The sequence below is a fragment of the Rattus norvegicus genome, chromosome 16 (genome assembly GCF_036323735.1).
Source record: "Rattus norvegicus strain BN/NHsdMcwi chromosome 16, GRCr8, whole genome shotgun sequence".
In the NCBI taxonomy this organism is placed as follows: domain Eukaryota; kingdom Metazoa; phylum Chordata; class Mammalia; order Rodentia; family Muridae; genus Rattus; species Rattus norvegicus.
In genome coordinates, this window is record NC_086034.1 from 24,877,959 (window position 1) to 24,899,511 (window position 21,553).

A 21,553-nucleotide genomic window follows, 5' to 3' on the forward strand; every position below is an offset into this window, starting at 1 on the left:
GAAGAATTGGATTGGTATTTTGATGGGGATTGCATTGAATCTGTAGACCGCTTTTGGTAAAATGGCCATTTTCACTATATTAATCCTGCCAATCCATGAGCATGGGAGATCTTTCCATCTTCTGAGGTCTTCTTCAATTTCTTTCTTCAGAGTCTTGAAGTTCTTATTGTACAAATCTTTTCCTTGCTTGGTTAAAGTCACACCGAGGTACTTTATATTATTTGGGTCTATTATGAAGGGTGTCATTTCCCTAATTTCTTTCTCGTCTTGTTTCTCTTTTGTGTAGAGGAAGGCTACTGATTTATTTGAGTTAATTTTATACCCAGCCACATTGCTGAAGTGGTCCGATAGCACGCATGGGATTATTTCTATCTTTCTGTACCTATTGAGTCCCGTTTTTTGACCAATTGTATGGTCAATTTTGGAGAAAGTACCATGAGGAGCTGAGAAGAAGGTATATCCTTTTGCTTTAGGTTAGAATGTTCTATAAATATCTGTTAAGTCCATTTGGCTCATGACTTCTCTTAGTCTTTCTACGTCTCTGTTTAATTTCTGTTTCCATGATCTGTCCATTGATGACAGTGGGGTGTCCTACTATTATTGTGTGAGGTGCAATGTGTGTTTTGAGCTTTAGTAATGTTTCTTTTACGTATGTAGGTGCCCTGGTATTTGGGGCATAGATATTTAGGATTGAGAGTTCATCTTGGTGGATTTTTCCTTTGATGAATATGAAGTGTCCTTCCTTATCTTTTTTGATAAATTTTAGTTGAAAATTGATTTTATTTGATATTAGAATGGCTACTCCAGCTTGCTTCTTCTGACTATTTGCTTAGAAATTTGTTTTCCAGCCTTTCACTCTGAGGTAGTGTCTGTCTTTGTCTCTGAGGTGTGTTTCCTGTAGGCAGCAGAATGCAGGGTCCTCATTGCATATCCAGTTTATTAATCTATGTCTTTTTATTGGGGAGTTGAGGCCATTGATGTTGAGAGATATTAAGGAATAGTGATTATTGCTTCCTGTTATATTCATATTTGGATGTGAGGTTATGTTTGTGTGCTTTTCTTCTCTTTGTTTTGTTGCCAAGACAATTAGTTTCTTGCTTCTTCTAGGGTATAGCTTGACTCCTTATGTTGGGCTTTACCATTTATTATCCTTTGTAGTGCTGGATTTGTAGAAAGATATTGTGTAAATTTGGTTTTGTCATGGATTATCTTGGTTTCTCCATCTATGTTAATTGAGAGTTTTGCAGGATACAGTAACCTGAGCTGGCATTTGTGTTCTCTTAGGGTCTGTATGACATCTGTCCAGGATCTTCTGGCTTTCATAGTTTCTGGCGGAAAGTCTGGTGTAATTCTGATAGGTCTGCCTTTATATGTTACTTGACCTTTTTCCCTTACTGCTTTTAATATTCTTTCTTTATTTTGTGCATTTGGTGTTTTGACTATTATGTGACGGGAGGTGTTTCGTTTCTGGTCCAATCTATTTGGAGTTCTGTAGGCTTCTTGTGTGCCTATAGGTATCGCTTTCTTTAGGTTAGGGAAGTTTTTGTCTATGATTTTGTTGAAGATATTTACTGGTCCTTTGAGCTGGCAGTCTTCACTCTCTGCTACACCTATTATCCTTAGGTGTGATCTTCTCATTGAGTCCTGGATTTCCTATATGTTTTGTGACCAGTAGCTTTTTCCACTTTACATTATCTTTGACAGTTGAGTCAATGATTTCTATGGAATCATCTGCTCCTGAGATTCTCTCTTCCATCTCTTGTATTCTGTTGGTGAAGCTCGTATCTACAGCTCCTTGTCTCTTCTTTTGGTTTTCTATATCCAGGGTTGTTTCCATGTGTTCTTTCTTGATTGCTTCTATTTCCATTTTTAATTCCTTCAACTGTTTGTGTTTTCCTGGAATTCTTTCAGGGATTTTTGTGACTCCTCTCTATGGGCTTCTACTTGTTTATTTATGATTTCCTAGATTTCTTTCAGGGATTTTTGTGACTCCTCTCTATGGGCTTCTACTTGTTTATTTATGATTTCCTGGAATTCTTTCAGGGATTTTTGCGATTCCTGTCTGTAGGCTTCTACTTGTTCTCTAAGGGAGTTCTTCACGTCTTTCTTGAAGTCCTCCAGCATCCTGATCAAATATGATTTTGAAACTAGATCTTGCTTTTCTGGTGTGTTTGGATATTCCATGTTTATTTTGGTGGGAGAATTGGGCTCCGATGATGCCATGTAGTCTTGGTTTCTGTTGCTTGGGTTCCTGCGCTTGCCTCTCGCCATCAGATTATCTCTAGTGTTACTTTGTTCTGCTATTTCTGACAGTGGCTGGACTGTCCTATAAGCCTGTGTGTCAGGAGTGCTGTAGACCTGTTTTCCTGTTTTCTTTCAGCCAGTTATGGGGACAGAGTGTTCTGCTTTCAGGCGTGTAGTTTTTCCTATCTACAGGCCTTCAACTGTTCCTGTGGGCCTGTGTCTGGAGTTCACCAGGCAGGTCACTTGCAGCAGAAAAGTTGGTCTTACCTGTGGTCCCGAGGCTCAAGTTTGCTCGTGGGGTGCTGCCTACGAGCTCTCCGCGGTGGCAGCAACCAGGAAGATCTGCGCCGCCGTTTCCGGGAGCCTCAGTGCACCAGGGCTCCAGATGGCCTTTGGTGTTTTCCTCTGGCGTCAGAGATGTGTGCAGAGTGCAGTCTCTTCTGATTTCCCAGGCGTGTCTGCCTCTCTGAAGGTTTAGCTCTCCCTCCCACGGGATTTGGGTGCAGAGAACTGTTTATCCGGTCTGTCCTAAATTCTTTTGTTTTATTGATGAAAAATGTCCCTGGTTAATTTTAAACAGTGTGTGGCTGAGGGTGACAAGTGTGCAGGCCTGCTAACAAGCAAGCTGCAGGCTGTGCGTGGGCAACAGCACAGCTCAGGCCAAGTCAGCATAAGAAGAGTTTCAAGGTGAGGAAGCCAGCGCAGAAACAGGGATGTATTGGGGTAAGATGGGCTAGAAAAGGCCTCGATGATTTGGACTAGCTTGAGTAAAACTTGTAATAAAAAAGGGACAAGGTAATGGTAAATTGTTTTTATGTATGCGTTCTTTTAGAGTTATGTTTTAGTCTTTGGACCTGATTAGAGATAGTTTACACCCTAGACATGAGAGAGAATGGGTTTGGGAAAAAGAGTCCTCCCAGACTCTCCATGGATGCTTTGGAGAAAGAGAAAAACTTACAGAGCTCTCCTAGTAACAGAAGAAAGGCAGGAGATGTCCTGCCTCTCTGCTGGCTCCTATTGGAGAAATGCTTCTTTCTGGTTCTGGGTTCCATAGGTAGGATATCTGAGTCCCTTCGGTGGGACACCATCTAGTTTTTCCCCTGTATGTCTATTGTCTGGTGCACCAAGCTGTCCATGTCTGTCAGTTTATGTCTGTGGTTTTTGTTTCTTGTTGTTTAAATGTTTTATGTTTCATGTTCAAAAGAAAAAATGGTAAAAACTTTATCTGCCAGTCATTCACACCTTGATTTGGTTTTAACTCGTTTCAAAAAAAGGGAACAAATGAATAAAAAACAGTTTCAATGGGCCTTTGGAACCCTGTACCTGTAGCTAGGAGCCTAGGTCAGCTGGAGAAGCTGCCTGGGGGCAGAGCGTCTACAGGAGCTGATCTTAAAGGCGCCAACAGCCCCTCAGCTTCTATGGTATGGGAGCTGATGGCTGTTTCTCTTAGAAAAATCCCTGACTTATTATTAGACTTAGCAGGTGACAAGGTGCTTCTCTTAAAATCACAGCTAGAAAAGTAAAAATGGTGCTTGGTCTAAATATTAAAGACATGTGTAGCCACTTCAATCTTGTTTCTGACTGGTTTTAAATGTATAAATATGCTCTACATGCCTTGGTCATAGATTATTGACTTTTAGGTTATTGGAGATGGTTATAAAATTATAACGTTGGTAACAGAAAGTTGACATAAAACTGGTAATTTGGATACAGTTATTCTAGACAACATGTGGCATGAGCCAACCTAGGGAAACAGGTCTAAATTGAGATAATATTTTTATGGAACTCTTATCCTAGAAACCAGGCTTCTAAAAGAATTTAGGGCAATGTCTCTTTGTTGAGGTATTGGAGACCACACCATCGTGCGTTCATATGTAGGAATTGGCAGTCAAACTTTGTAGCATGAAGGATAGACTCTGTGTCTTGGAGACTAGATCGTTTGTTGGAGGTTGAGTTTTGCTTTCCAAAGTTGTGGTTTGCCCTGAAGTTACCTGTATTTTGATGCTAATTCTACTGCCCCAAGGGAAGCTTCCTAGTCTTACTCAGAACTTAGATGACTTCCAAAGTTGTGGTTGTGCTCTGGTGTTACAAGGAGAACTTAAGGATTGTGATTTAGGATTGCCAGTGTTACATTGACTAACTCAAACTTATTTATAATTTAAAAAAATGGCTAATACCCTTATTATGTAATTTCATCACTTCTTCAATGTAAGAAGTTAAAACTTTAAATCTTTCAGTGTATCTGGAAATTTTTACTACAAACCTTTGCTCTCAAAATGAGCTTTAACATTTGGGGAATAGCTGTTACACTACTCAAGAACATTTAAGAACTCAAACTGGATTGCCTAGACTCCTTAACAAGGGAGGACAATGATACCAGGCAGATTATAGGCCTTACATAGGAACAATTATTCAAAAAATATTATTCTGTATTATCCAAAACAATAATGCTAGAGACAGTAATTTGATATACAAGTCTATTTATAAATACAAGTGCTCAGTGTCCTCAATTTAATCCTAGAGGACTTGTCTTAATAAATAATATATTAACAATGTCTTAATAAATAAACAGGGGGAATTATATCCCTGTATGCTATGCAATTATTTAAAAATACTCCTTTTATATTAATTATAAATTTGGATGCCAAGGAACACTCTGAGTTTATGGCACCCTACAACTAGGCATACTTCTGCCTAGGTGAAATAGAAAGATCCACATATTGGCATGAACATGTCCAGGTATTTTTATGTGGAAGAGGGAATCTTTGTGTTTTTTTCTACAGGATGCTACAGAAGTGTGCCAGCTGCCTGCGTGTCTGGTGAGACATGCTGATCCTGGGAGCATGAAGATTCAGCTCTCCTGGTTCGGGACCGTGGAGTCATTCCTGTGCCCTTGAAAGAAGATGGAGACTTTTTAGGATTTACCCTCACCGAGGTATCTGGGGTGGAAAGTTATATTTTGGGAGAACATATGCTCCATCCTCACCAGCTGTTAGAAATATACAACCATACCTTGGTTGTTAATAAACATCATGAGTACCTGCTCGCCCCAAACCATACTTCTCTGGCATGTTCATCAGGGCTGACTACCTATGTAATAATATCTGAGTTCCTGCAGCAGCACGATTATTGTGTATGAGTACAATTACTCCCCAGAATCAGCATACATGAGCCAGAGACTTTTCTTAAATCCCAGGAAAAGGGCTTTCCCCACAAAGTAAAAAGAGAACCAGTAACTGCCATCACTCTCGCGGTTCTCCTAGGACTAGGGGCTGCGGGTGCAGGCACTGGCATCACTTCCCTAGTTACCTCCCATCAATACTATAACCAGCTTAGTGAAGCCATAGATAAGGATATTGCTGAATTAAGAGATGGATTAGCTAACTTAAAAGATTCAGTTGCCTCGTTGTCTGAAGTAGTCTTACAAAATAGAAGAGGCCTAGACTTAATCTTCCTACAACAAGGAGGACTTTGTGCAGCCTTAAAATAGGAATGCTGTGCTTATGTAGATAAGACTGGACTTGTAGAAGACAGTCTAAAAAAGGTGAGAGTTAGCCTAGAAAAACGAAGGAGAGAGAGAGAGCAACAAGAGTCTTGCTACAAAAACTGGTTTTCTACATCCCCATGGCTCTCTACCCTGTTGCCCTCAATTTTGGGACCCCTTGTGGGCCTACTTTTGTAGATTTCCTTTGGTCCTTGGGCCTTTCAGCGACTTATATGCTTTATTAAATCACAAATAGATTCTGCTTTGCCTAGAAATTCTGATTCAGTACCTTATCATTGCTTGGAGACCAGAATAGCTGAGGAGAACCAGAGAGACAATGAACAAGATGAGGTGCCTACAACATATCAGGAGAGGCTCGATTTCCACAATCTCTTATATTATTGCCATCTGGCCCCTACTCTTTCGCCCCTGGGCTCAAATAAGAGGAATGAGTAGATGACCCAATGTAGCCATCATCAACGACGGGCAACTTCCTCTGACCCTTGACCAATCTAAGACATGGAGCCTTGAGGGCAACAAGGTGATCCTATGACAGATAAGGCTGGGGTTCGAGAGGTAGATCCTAAGACAGAGGTGGCTACACCCTGTTTAAACGTATGGGTTGGTCAAATGCTCCTCGGCCCAGTTTCTCCACCAATAAACACACACGTATAGCCCAGTACGGTGTGTTACAGCATAAGTTCATTCCTAGCCATTGGGGTGCAGTCCTAACTGCAAGAGTGGCTCGCCATGGCCGAGCTGGGCACTCTGTGAGGCATGTCTAATCTCTCTTAGGCCACTACTTCCAGCTAATGGTCTTTCATAAAGAAAAATGGGGGAAATGTAGGGAGCCATATTGGATTTGGGCCTGGCCACTTTTTGACTCCATGGCGCAAAGTGGCTAGGTGACTCTGGGCTGTTTGGCCACAGATATTCACCCCTAAGATGACTGCCATGAAGTCTTGAGATTGTTGGACAAAAGCCTCTCCCATGAATTTACAGCACAGGAAGATAACATTCAAGGGATGCCTCAGCTTGAGCAGATACCAGTTATCTCCTGAGTCAACACCCGGTGTCTCCACCGCATGACCTCATCGTCTACCGCCTGACCTCTTTGCCTCCTGCTATCACTGACTATATCCTCATCCCTCCATCCTTTGTGTTTCACAAAGGACACTCCCCCTACCTGAAAGCCTTAAAAGCTGGAACGTTCACCCCAATAAATGAGACCTTGACAATAGAATCTTGCTTGGTCTCCTTCTCCTCTCGCCCCCCATAGGCCTATGAGTAAGCATACATATAAGACTACAACCAGCTGAGTCATTTGTTGATGTTGTTGCTGTTGTTATTGTTGTTATTGATTGTGTGTATATAATTTCAGGTGTGATCACAATGCATTAAATTGCCAATTAGGGGGTTTATTCTTCCAGTAGGCTGATTCTCTGACTTGCAAATGAATGAAAGGACAGTAGGGGAATAACCCTTCTAATGACCTAGCAGCTTTGGAGAGGAAATATATATATATATATATATAAAAAAACCTTGGGATGGAAAACACATGAGCAGCTGAGAACACTGTAGATTTTTTGAGAGCATCCAGGTTTCATTTCCAGCAACATAAGAGTAGCTCACATCTACCTCTAATTCCAGTTTTAGAGGTTCAGAGAAAAGCTGTTCACCTCCCTAGTCAGGCAAAAATTTACCAGGCAGGAATGGGGAAAAGTCACATAAACAGGAAAAAAAACCCATATACATGAAATACAAGTGAAATTCTATTTTGGTGCCCATAATCATTTTCAGTAACGAACATTGCCAAGAACAGTAGCACAAATTTTAATGCAAGCACTTGGAGGCTAAGACAGTCTGATTTCCATGAGTTACAGTGCATTTTAATCTACTTAGTCACTCACATTATCAGACTAACCTCACGAATACCCCCGATTTTTTTAAAGTAAATGTAATTTTCATTTGATTCATTGGTTGACAGTAGATGTCACAAGAACTTTGACTTTGATTTACTTCTTATACTATAATCATAATACATATTGAATCTTTAACAAATTCTCATATACATTTAATCTCAGTGCCTGTGAATTATCATTGCTAGCTTTCCAATCTTCTATAAAAGAGAGAGCTAATGAATAAATTAATATTGCTAACTCTGTTAAGGAGTAGATGAGAATGTTCCTTATGTGGTTGTTCATGGCAGTCTACACTCGTCATCTTCGGATCTCTTCTACCCTCAAGGTCATGGTATTCATGCTACCTGCTCTAGAGCTACAGTTAAAACACACCCCTTCCTGGTTTCCTGTACCTGGATGGAGAGACATCAGTATTCTGATCTTCCACAGAACACTTTCATACAGTTACCCTTCTACTGCTGTGATAAAACATAACATGGCCAAGGCAGGTTTTAAAAGAAAGCAGTAAATTGGGCTTACAAATCCACAGTTAGAGATGGTGCTGGCACAATAAACACAGGGCAGCAGGAAGCACTGAGAGCTTACATCTGGAACCTCAGGTTGAAAGTAGAAAATACACTGGGCATGGCTATAGGAATCCACATCCAAGACTATTAACATGATGCCCCTCCTTTAAAAGGCCACACCTCTCATCTCTCGCAAAGTGTTAAGGCAGCTGGTTAACAATTATTCAAACAGAAAAGAGTATGGGAGCCATTTTCATTTAACCAACACAGTTTTCTGAAATTCTTAGTTAGTGCCAACTTAAATGGCACTGATATGTTTTCAACATACAGTGCCATAAAATATTAACTGCATTCTCTATGACCATTATATTTTTGTTCTATTGTATGCAATTACCTTCTATTTAACCTAAGGAAAATAGTTTAAGCATCCTATCTATAGCCACCCTGCACTTCTGAAACTACTTTAGAAGTTGTACAACAGGCTCAAGTTTTTCCTTGCTTCATTTCCATATATGCTTTTGAATCATAATCAATAATGTCTCCAGTCCCATTTATATAAAGTTGTTACCTGCTCCTAGTTCATTATCTTTACCTAAAACTGTATGTCATCAACTTAATATATCTTCTCATCTCTTGGTGGGTGACTGACTTTCTGTCTCCATGGCCTAACAAGTCCCTTCTAACAGTTGCCACATTCACAGGCAAAGCACAAGGAAAGGAAGGAAAAGCACAAGAAAGCAGTAAGGAAATATACTTTAGTCACTCAAAGACTTAGCCTTGTATGCCAGGATTCACTATGCAAACTATGTTTCAAGAGGGGATGTTGGAGATGTCCCATGAATTAATGTCCTGGTTATCTTTACTCTGTAAACCAAACACAGAAAAGAGTTTCATCCTCATTCCCATTGAGCTGATTAAGTAACCTGACCCAACGTGAAATACATGGGAAAACAGTCATTTGTATCAAAGTTCTAAATGACAGCTCATCATATACAAGGCTACAAATGCTGAAAAATAGAGTCTAATCACATCTCATTCATAGTCAAATCCAAAAAATATTAAACACATACTTGCTTTCCTCTTTCGTGCTTTCTTCACTCATTGACAAGTCATGGCTCAGCCTATTGTCCAGACATATCCAGAGTGGGCTTGGTATTTCATATCAATGAACTGTCACACAGTTTAACACCCATATGCAAACAGGACAACCTGGTCAACTGTCAGACATTTTCCAAGTATATTTGCTTGTGTCAAGTTGACAGTTGAAATTCCACAACTTTTAACTTGAATAACACCCTTCACAAGCTTGCCTGTCCATCCCTATTAACCAAGGAGTCCTGTTTTTCCTAACAAAAAACACTTCTAAATTCTTAAATCCCATGGATTAAATAGGGTTCTAGAGTCCCAGAACTTATGAGTAATCTCTATATAGTAAGAGACTTCGTTGATGACTTATAGTCTGTACTCCAAGTCCCAACAATGGTCAGAAGCAGCTGTGAATAAAAGTCCAAAGATCTAGCTTTGGCTCAGTCCCACAAGGCAGTAGAGAGAAAAAGAGAGATTCTTCCTTCTTCCATTGTCCTTATGTAGGTCTCCAGCAGAAGGTGTGTCCCAGATTAAAGGTGTGTACCACCATGCCTAGATCTGGGACTTGCTTTGCTCCAGGTGACCTTGAACTCAGAGATCTCCTTGCCTTGGTCTCCTGGGATTCATAGCCACTGTGCCTCAAGATCTCATATCCCAAGATCCATGTCAGAAAACTTGTATCTCCCATCTTCAAGATCAGGATCAGAGGTGAACCCTCCAATGCTGTATTGTAATTTACTCAAGATATATTCAAGTTGACAACCTGGAATAGCCATGATACCCATAGTCTTTAAAAATACCAACATTTAAAAAAAAACTGAAACCCTAAGTTCCCTGTGTAGATTCCTTGAAATTAACAACAACAAATGATTAGTATCCCAATATTTCAAAGTGGAAAAAAGAGAGTAGTGTAATCAATCCTACTTAAAGAGAGCAAAACCGAATAGCTTCTGTTACCACAATGTGCAAATTCGATGACACATAATGATACTCTGGACTCAAAAAGACGTGGGAAACTCCGTGTTTCAAGCTTGGCCTGTAATACTCACAGCCTCCCTCACATGCCAAATCCATTCCATACCTGCTCTTCTCCTATGTTCTAGAGTATATCATATCTTCAGGTGTCCACTGCAAATAGTGTCCTCTCCAGGGCTCTCTAATGAGACTTCACATATGCCTGAAGGACATTGGCTCTTTTTCATATTCTCAAATATTAGTACCACACAGATGATAATTACTCTTCCTTACTTAACTCATGAAATGGCCTCGTTTCTTTAGATCACACAGTTGCATGAGCTTTTGAGGTAAAACAGAAGATGTCAATTGTGGACTGATACACCAAGTCATTTTTCAGTGACACTGTCCTGTGATAGAAGACCAAGAGACCAAAAGATCAGGCAGATAGTGTTGTTTGGTATTACAATGTCTTATACAAGCTATGTCTTATGCCAAGAGTGATGACTCATAAGTAGAATATTTATTTTTAATAAAGGAATGGGATGAGGTAAGCAGAAATTACCATACAATGCGATGCAGACACCAGGAAGCTAATAAAGCAAGATTGCACAAAGCAACAAAGGATACTTCTGGATCATTATAGACAGAGTACCCAGCAGCCTTGGGGCTGGTGACTATAACCTAGTATGAGAAGAAACAATAGGTTCTTCTGATCCTAAGCCAATGATCCACAAAATTGTTGGCCTTGTTCTACAGGCACTGCCAAGCATGCTCCTTGTTATAGAGAAGGAACTTAGTATTTCGCATATAATATACATAAGAGCCTCAGAAAAGGGATGCAAAGACATGCACACACAAATGTTAATGGAACTAACATGTATGTTGATGAAACAACTTTTCTTCTCCATACATTGTAGCCTCAGGGAAAAGCCTGGGAGGACCCCAGACCTCAAGACAAATCTGTAGTGCTGCTCTCTTTCATACTTCCTCCACAGCACCAACAGATTTAGCACACATGAATTGAGTGAAAATACTACAGAAGCCCAGGACAGATAGATGTGTCTGCCCCTTTCCAAACTGTAGAGCCTACATGTTTCCCTGAATATCTGCCATCACCAGGGACACAGGGATGATCCCTATCCCAGTACACATGCCAGCTGGGATCACCACAGAGCCCAGCACAGGAGACTACTCACCTCTCTGATCAAATCCCGTCTTCTTTCTGATCTACACTTCCAACCAGAGCAGATTAGACTGCCTGACCTGCTACCACACCCTACATCCTGAGCACCTCCCAGGAGATCTGCCACAAGCTTTTCAGGAGGTCTCCCTTAACCAGGGACACAGGTGAATGGCTCCAATGAGAGACAAACAATCCAGTTAACATTACAGTTAATGAGATAATAAGAGAAAAGCACAAGAATATAAGCAAGAGAAGCCAAGGTAATATGGCACCATGAGAAAACAGTTCTGCTAAAACAGCAGGCCCTGGATACCCTAACACACCTGGAAACTAGATTCTGACCTGACATTCCAACTCATAAAGATGAAAGAAGCCTTTAAAAAGGATATAAATAATTCCCTTAAAGAAATACAGGAAAACACAGGCAAACATGTAGAATCCATTAGAGAGAAAACAAGTCAATTCCTTAAAGATATACAGGAAAACATGACCAAGCAGGTAAAGGAATTGAACAAAAATGTTCAAGACACAAAAAATTGAAACAGAAAAAGGAAATCACAAATGGAGGCAACAACCTTGAAGATGGCAACCCTAGGAAACAGTTCAGGAACTACATCACCAGCAGAAGACAAGGGAGGGAAGAGAGAATCACAAGTATAATATATGAAGATATTACCACATTGGTCAGAAAATACAATATACAAAACGTCCTCATCCAAAACATCCAGAAAATGTGGGATACAATGAGAAGAACAAACCTAAGAATAATAGGAATAGAAGAGGGCAAAGAGTCCCAGGTCAGAGAGCCAGAGAATGTCTTCAACAACATTTAAGAAGAAACTTTCCTAATCCGAAGGAGGAGATGGCCAAAAACATACAAGAAGCCTACAGAACACCAAAAACTTTGGACTAGGAAATAAAATCCTCTTGTCACACAAAAATCAGAACACAAAATGCACAGAACTAAGAAAGAATATTAGAAGGTGTAAGGAGAAAAGGTCAAGTAACATATGAAAGTAGAACTGTGAGAATTACACCACACTCCTCAAAAGAGACACTAAACCGTGAAAATCCAGGACACATGTCATGCAGTCCATAGGAGACCAGAAGTGCCAGCCCAGGCTCCAATACCCAGCACAAATCTCAATCATCATAGATGTAGAAACAAAGATATTTCATGATCAAACCAAATTTAAACAGTATTTTTCTAATATAAAGCACTACAAAGGACACTAGACCCAATACTCCTACACAAGGTATGTAACTACACCCAAGAAAACAAGAAATTAATCAACTCACAATAAACCTAACATAAGACACACACACACACACACACACACACAAACACACACACACACACACTACCATGTCCAACCAAAAAACAATAACAATCTTTGATCTTTAATATTTATAAAAATCAGTGGACTCAAATTCAAAATAAAGACACAAGCTAACAGATTGGATTTGCAAACAGGATTCAGCTTTTGTCTGCATACAAGAATAATACCTCACTGACAAATACAGAAAGAATTCTGAGTAAAGGTCTAGAAAAAAAGTTTTCCAAGCAAATGGTCCCAAGAAACAAGCTGTAGTAGCCATTCTAATACCCAATAAAATAGACTTTCAACCAAAAATAACCAACGGAGATGGGGAAGGACACTTCATATTCATCAAAGGAAAAGTCCACCAATATGAACTCTCAATTCTGAATATCTAAGTCCCAATGAAAGGACACCAGCATTCTTTAAAAAAAAAGCAAAAACATTATTAAAGCTCAAAAAACATATTGAAACTTACACAGTAATAGTGGGAGACTTCAATGGCCCACTCTCACCCATGAACAAGTTATTGAAACAGAAACTAAACAGACACACAGAAAAGCTAGCAGAAGTTATGAACTAAAAGGATTTAACAGATATCCACAAAACATGTCACCATAATACAAAAGAACAAAATTTCTCAGGATCTCATGAAATCTTCTCCAAAATTGACCAGTTAATTGGACACAAAACAAGCATCAACAGATACAAGAAGATTGAAATAATCTCATACATTCTATTGGATCACCAGGGTCTAATAATGAACATCCATACCGAAAAAGAAAAAGAAAGAAAGAAAGAAAGAAAGGAAGGAAGAAAGAAAGAAGGAAGGAAAGAAAGAAAGAGAGAAAGAGAGAGAGAAAGAGAGAAAGAAAGCAAGCAACAGAAAGCACACAGATACTTGAAAACCAAAGAAATGTCTAATCAATGACAACTTGATCAGGGAGGAAATAAAGAAAAAAATAAAAAATTCCCAGAATTCAATGAAAATAAAAGCACAGCATATTCAAAATCAGAGGACACAATGAAAGTAATGTTAAGAGGAAAGTTCATACCACTAAACGACTTTACAAAGAAATTGGAGAGATCTTATACTGAAAACTTAACAGAAAACCTGAAAGCTATAGAAGCAAAAGAAGCAAACATCCCTAAGAGGAATAGACAGCCAGAAATTGTCAAGCACATGACTAAAATCAACCATTTACAAAGAGAACAATACAAAGAATCAAAAAAACCAACAGCTGATTCTTAAAGAAAATTAACAAAGCAGATAAACTGTTAACCAATCTAACTAAAAATTATGGATACAGTATCCAAATTAAACTATTATTTAGCACCATAATATGGAAAAAATGAGGAAACATGAATAAATAACCCACACAAACGTCGTTTTATATCGATATGAAAACCATTCTCTTTGTACAATACCCAAAACACCACTCTGTCAGTCAGAGCAATCTAACATAAAGGCCCAATTTTCCCACACCTCGCTACAGAACAGTTAAGAACAGGAAAAGTGTACCCTACAGTACAAGGACAGTCTGATCAGTGAAGAACAAAGTTACTACAGAGGAAATATTCATACGGCTTTCCTATTTCTATTAGGATACTGCATTCTGTATACCCACTTCATGATTCAAAAACCATAAATAGCTAAAACAGACAGTGAAATGCTAACTGACTCATATAACAACTGACCTAATAGAGATTATTTACATTATCAGTTTCAAGGTTGTAAAGTTTATAATATTTGATTGTGACAACATATTCAGTCCTTTAAAAACTTACTACTTTCCCTCTACTTTAACTACAACTATGATTTTATTTCTTCCAAGTATTACTCTGAACACCCCTAGTAGTCTGCTAATATGATGCCTGTTGTTTTAACATGACACCTAATTATGAAAAGATAATCCAACTGTTAATACATTGAATTAAAAAATATTTTGCTTTGAAATGCCGAAAGAAAATCATCACAATAAATGAAATCTCAGCATATCCATTAATATGAATATTTTTCTGGAAAAGAGTAAATGAATTATCTTAAGAATGTTAAAAATGTTTTATCTGTAACAGAGGAAACTATTCAGGAAATGTTAAAATAAAGAAAAGTGTCACTTCACAGCATGCCTGGCATGGGCTCAATTCTTAGTGGGTTGCATCCTTGACAAACACAGTGAATGGCCACACTCAGTAGACTCTACTCAAGGCAGTCTCCTCAAAGTTCTCCTCACACTTAACTTTCAATGAATCCATATATAATCATTAAACTGAAGGAGCCTCCCTTCACAAACGAGTAAGCCAGTCTGTCAGGAGATGTTAAATGCTATTCCGAAGGAAGAGTGTCAACAGGGAGGGTATTATAGAACTGATGTAATTCCAATTATTAAGCCAAATGTAGGTAATTACTGCTTTTTCTTTCTCATTTTATGCTCTTCAACTTGAAGCTCCATTTATATCTTAAAACACTGGTATTTTTAAGAGAGCAAAGTGCATAGCGGAGGAAAAGAGGAAATAAGAAGGAGGCTGCAGAGAGCGGGAGGAATGGGCAGGCTTCTCAGGGCCATGGGACAGGTTTTTTCCCATCTTCATTAACTTGGGTATTCCTTATTTACATTTCAATTGTTATTCCCCTTTCCGGTTTCCAGGCCAACATCCCCCTAAACCCTCCCCTTCTATGTGGGTGTTCCCCTCCCCACCCTCCCCCCATTACTGCCCTCCCCTGCAACAATCCATTCACTGGGGGTTCAGTCTTGGCAGGACCAAGGGCTTCCCCTTCCACTGGTGCCCTTCCTAGGCTATTCATTGCTACCTATGAGGTCAGAGTCCAGGGTCAGTCCATGTATAGTCTTTAGGTAGTGGCTTAGTCCCTGGAAGCTCTGGTTGCTTGGCATTGTTGTTCATATGGGGTCTCGAGCCCCTTCAGCTCTTTCAGTCCTTTCTCTGATTCCTTTAACGGGGGTCCCGTTCTCCGTTCAGTGGTTTGCTGCTGACATTCGCCTCTGTATTTGCTGTATTCTGGCTGTGTCTCTCAGCAGACATCTACATCTGGTTCCTGTCAGCCTGCACCTCTTTGCTTCATCCATCTTATCTAGTTTGGTGGCTGTATATGTATGGGCCACATGTGGGGCAGGCTCTGAATGTGCGTTCCTTCAGCCTCTGTTCTAAACTTAGCCTCCCTATTCCCTGCCAAGGGTATTCTTATTCCCCTTTTAAAGAAGGAGTGAAGCATTCGCATTTTCTTCATCCTTCTTGAGTTTCATGTGTACTGTGTATCTGGAATAATTCGAGCATTTGGGCTAATAGTCACTTATCAATGAGTGCATACCATGTGTGTTTTTCTGTGATTGGGTTACCTCACTCAGGATATTTTCATCCAGTTACCTATGAATTTCATGAAGTCATTGTTTTCGTAGCTGAGTAGTATTCCATTGTGTAGATTTACCACATTTTCTGTATCCATTCCTCTGTTGAAGGGCATCTAGGTTCTTTCCAGCTTCTGGCTATTATAAATAAGGCAAGGCAGCTTATCCTTATTAAAGAGAAGAAAGCTTTCTTCTTACATCTGGGTTTAATTCATTTAGCATTAAAAGGGTTGAACCTTTTCCTTTCTTTATGCAATAAAGATTGGAGCTCATTAAAAAAAAAAAAAACACTGGTATTTTAAACCATGTTTAAAATATGCCATCTGATAGCATGAAAGGTAAATTAAGCTTTTGAAAAACCTTTGAACAACTTATTCTGACCTAAACTGAGTACTGTAACTTAAGGCCCAGTATGGTATTGACCAACTTAAAAAATGAATAAATGAAAAGAAAAAATTAATTTTAAATAGGAGCTAACAAAATCAGGAGCTAATAAAATGGCTGGCCACACTGATTAGGCACTCACTGTAAAACACAGCAGAATTGATATTTTCTGCTCATCACCACAGCACTGTAGTTTCACTAGCCTAATCAAATATTCATTTTTACATAGAAAACAGCCCACTTTAGTGTCTAGTAATTCCTTTTAATGCAACTACCTTTCAAAATGTTGCTGGGACAGGTGTTCAGTCGGTGTGTGAGAGCTCTCAGTAAATCCTGTGGATTTACCTGCTTGAGTCTTTCATCAGTGAGTTTGTCCTGGTTGCCTACTTGGACTTTCTGCAGTAAAGAGCAGTGAGGCATGACCACTATGAGAGAGGTGTCAGGAAGCTGCTTACACCTATATGTTGTATACCTAAGAAGTCCAGGACACTTAAATGCTAGAACACACATCAGACATACTGAGACAACCAGAAATGCTGATCTCAAATATATTCTGAATTCTGGAAGCAATTTTTTCCAATAATCATCAGTAATCTGCTGATGACTAGTAAGATCCAGCAGCTTCCAAACCTGGAAATCTAAACAAGTCAGCCCAGGACTTGCAAACCAATGATGCAGAAAGGTAACATTATTCAGGGACAAATTCAAAACTATCTTATGGACTGTGGCAGTTGGGTGATAGCTGGGATTTGGGGGAGGCTCTCTGTGACAGAAACAGGAGTTTTTAGGGATGGGCTCCTGAGAGTAAGTTTGGCTACTTTAAGGCTGCTCCTGGGCAGATGAGGGCAGGTGCACCTGGCTCTGACTGCATGCCCCCTCAGCCCCTCCCCCACAATTGCCTCAATCCTGGCACACTCTGTGGCTGGAGAGGCTGGTGCCAGGTAGAGAGGCAAAAGGGCTGCACAGGGCCTCACAGCAGCTGGTGTTGGGCAGCCACGGAAGTGAGGCACCTCCCTTGCCCCTGCTGCCCTGGCACTTCAGAGGGTCTTTTCCAGCTCTCTGCTTCATACTACCTCAACTGCATTGAAGTTTTTCCTCTAAAGACTTGCGTCTCAGACATTTTCAGAGCAGTTGGTCACTTGGTCCACCATTTCAGACTGTTCAAATCATTTGTTCAAATCAAAGCTTCATTTATACCTGCACTTTCTCAGCACACAAACCCTGGACAATACATGCTACAGCTAACCAGTTTCCTTTTTTATTAATCATTTTATTCACTTGCATTCCAAATGATATCTCCCTTCCGGATAACCCCACACAAACCCCCCATCCCATCCCCTTCTCCCCCCTCCTATTTACCTCTATGAGGGGGCTCCTCCACACACTCAACCACTCACTCTTCACTTCCCTACTCTAGCATCTCCCTATTTTGGGGCATCAAGCCTCCAGAGAACCAAGGGCCTCCCCTTCAAATGAGGCCAGGTAAGGCCATCCTCTGATATATATGTATGTGGAGCCATGGATTCCCTTCATGTATACTCTTTGGTTGGTGGTCTAGTCCTTGGAATCTCCTGGTGTGTAATTACTTGGTATCTTTCTTCCTGTGGTGTTGCAGTTCCCTTCAGCTCCTTCAGTCCTTCCCCTAATTCTTCCATGGGGCCCCCATGTCCAGTCTGATGGTTGGCTTTGGGCACCTGAATTTGAATTGGTCAGGTTCTGGCACAGCCTGTCAGGGGAGAGTTATGCCAGGCTCCTATCAGCAAGTGTTTCTTGGCATCAGCAATAGTGTCTGTGTTTGGTGTCTGCAGATGGCATGGATCCCCAGGTGGAGTGGTCCCTGGATGGTGTTTCAGTCTTTGCTCCACTCTTTGTCTATATTTCCTTTAGACATGAACAATTCTGGGTTAATATTTTGAAATGGTGGGTGGCCACATCCCTCAGCTGGGGCCATGCTATCAACAGGATATAGTCTCTACTGGTTCTCTCTCCTCTTTGTTGAGTATTTTGCCTAATGTCATTCCGATTGGGTCCTAGGAAACTCTTGCTTCCCTGGCATCTGGGACTATCTAGTAGTTGTCACCAGTACCCATACCCCACTACTGCACACCTCTGTTCATTTTCCTGACCCTTAGTACATCTCCCCTTCTCCTCCCAGACCTCTTCCTGCCACCATTTTTCCCTGTGCCTGCTATCTCCCTCCCAGGTTCCTCCCTCTTCTACCTCCCATAATTATTTTGTTCCCCCCTCCAAGTAGGAATGAAACATCTACATTTTGCTCTTCATTCTTGGGCTTCATATGATCTGTGAATTATATTGTGAGTATTGTGAAATTTGGGCTAATATCCACTTATCAGTGAGATAAGTGATATGTGACCATATGATCAGTGACCCTATGTGACCTTTTTGTGTCTGGGTTACCTTACACAGGAAGATCTTTTCTAGTTCCATCCATTTGTCTGCAAATTTCACATAGACATTTTTTTACAGCTGAAAATTACTTTATTATGCAAATATACCACATTTTCTGTATCCATCCCTCTATTGAGGGAGATCTGGTTTGTCTGCAGCTTCTGGCTACTACAAATAAGGCTGCTGGTGAACTAATACCATCCCACAGTTCCCTGCACCCAAATCCCTTGGGAAAGAGAGCAGACCACCCAGGCGCGCAGACATCCCAAGGCCCCAGGACAGACTGCCACCTCTGAACACCTCGGCCCACATTCCTGGTCCAAGGGGAAACTGCACAATGCCTCTGGACAGAGGGATATAAGAACAGACAACTGCCAGTACCTGCAGTTCTGGTCTGCGCCCAGGACGGAACTGATCCCCCAAACAGCTTCCTGAAGCCAAATCCCATGGGGGAGAGAGCTGGAATCTCAGAAGTGTGGATACTCCTGAGAAGTCAGTGGAGAATACCCTCTGCCCACAGTCCAGACCCAAGAGGGAATTGAATAGTGCCAAGTGTGCCCGCTGGGTGCAAGGACCTACATGAGCAATCAGGGGCAGGACCCTTTGATACCTGCCCATGCCTAGAGCTGGAATACAGTCTCCAGGAGTGCTGCCACAGCTGAGAGCAAGCACCTGTTCTCAGGAAAGGCTGAAAGAAAACAGGAAAACAGTTCTACAGGAGTGGGGCCACACAGGCCTCTCACAGGGACAAGACACTCCCAGATATGGCAAGACAAGCAAACACCAGAGACAACACAATGGCTAGAGGCAAACGCAGGAACATAATAAACAGTAACCAAGACTACTTTGAATCAACAGAGCCCAGTTCTCCAACCAAAGAAAATATTGGATATCCAAACACACCAGAAAAGCAAGATTTGGATTTGAAATTACATTTTTTGATAATGATGGAGGATTTTAAGAAAGACATAAACAACTCCCTTAGAGAAATGCAGGAATGCACAAGTAAACAAGTAGAAGCCCTTAGAGAGGAAACACAAAAATCACTGAAAGAATTACAGGAAAACACAATGAAACAAAACAGGTGAAAGAGTTGAAAATGAAAATAGAGACAATAAAGAAAGCACAAAGGGAGACAACTCTGGATAAAGAAAACCAAAGGAAGAGACAAGGAGTCGTAGACACAAGCATCACCAATAGAATGCAAGAGATAGATGAGAGAATCTCAGGGGCAGAAGATACTGTAGAAAACATCGACACAACTGTCAAAGATAATGTAAAACGCAAAAATCTCCTAGCCCAAAACATACAGGAAATCCAGGACACAATGAGAAGATCAAACCTAAGGATAATAGGTATAGAAGAAAGTGAAGACTCACAACTTAAAGGGCCAGTAAATTATTCAACAAACTTATAGAAGAAAACTTCCCTAACCTAAAGAAAGAGATGCCCATAAACATACAAGAAGCCTACAGACCTCCAAATAGATTGGACTAGAAGAGAAATTCCTCCCGTCACATAATAGTTAAAACAGCAAATGCACAAAACAAAGAGAGAATATTAAAAGCGGTAAGGGAAAAAGGTCAAGTGACATACAAAGGCAGACCTATAAGAATTACACCAGACTTCTCACCAGAGACTAGGAAAGATATAAGATCCAGGACAGATGTCATACAGACCCTAAGAGAACACAACTGCCAGCCCTAGTTACTGTATCCAGTAAAACTTTCAATTAACATAGATGGAGAAACCAAGCTATTCCATGACTAAACCAAATTTACACAATATCTTTTTACAAATTCAGGCCTACAAAGGATAAGAGATAGAAAACTCCAAGACAGGGAGAGGAACTACACCATACAGAAAGCAAGAATATAATTTCCTTGCATTGAAAACAAAAGAGAGACAAACAAACATAATTTCACCTCTAACAATGAAAATAACAGGAAGCTACAATCACTATCCCTTAACACCTCTCACCATCAACAGACTTGATTCCCCAATAAAAAGACATAGGCTAACAGACTGAATACATAAAGAGGACCCAGCATTTTGCAACATGCAGGAAACACACGTCAGAGACAAAGACAGACACTACCTCAGAGTAAATGGCTGGAAAAAATTTTCCAAGCAAATGGCCAAAAAAACAAGCTGGAGTTGCCATTCTAATACCAAATAAAATTGAATTTCAACCAAGAGTCATTAAAAAAGATAAGGAAGGACACTTTATATTCATCAAAGGAAAAATCCACCAAGATGAACTCTCAATCCTAAATATCTATGCTCCTAATGCAAGGTCAACTACATTCATAAAAGAAACCTTACTAAAGCTCAAAGCACACATTGTAACTTACACAATAATACCAGGAGACTTCAACCCCTCACTCTCATCACTGGACAGATCATGGAAACAGAAATTAAACAGAGATATACAAAAACTAACAGAAGTTATGAACCAATTTGATTTAACAGATATTTACAGAACATTCCATCCTAAAACAAAACGATATACTTTCTTTTCAGCACCTCATGGACCCTTCTCTAAAACTGACCATATAATCAGTCACAAAACAGGCCTCAACAGATACAGGAAGATAGAAATGATCCCATGCGTCCTATCAGATCACCATGAGCTAAGACTGGTCTTCAGTAACAACAATAATGACAGAAAGCCCACATATACATGGAAGTTGA

The 21,553-nt window shown here is 40.2% G+C and overlaps 1 long non-coding RNA gene across 1 annotated transcript; it reads left to right on the top strand.

Moving 5' to 3' along the window:
- Positions 1-2,407: 2,407 nt before the first annotated feature.
- Positions 2,408-6,968, top strand: LOC134482364 (uncharacterized). Its single transcript, XR_010058369.1, has 3 exons — positions 2,408-2,967; positions 5,028-5,179; positions 6,731-6,968. It is a non-coding gene; the product is annotated as an uncharacterized LOC134482364 (long non-coding RNA).
- Positions 6,969-21,553: the final 14,585 nt, after the last annotated feature.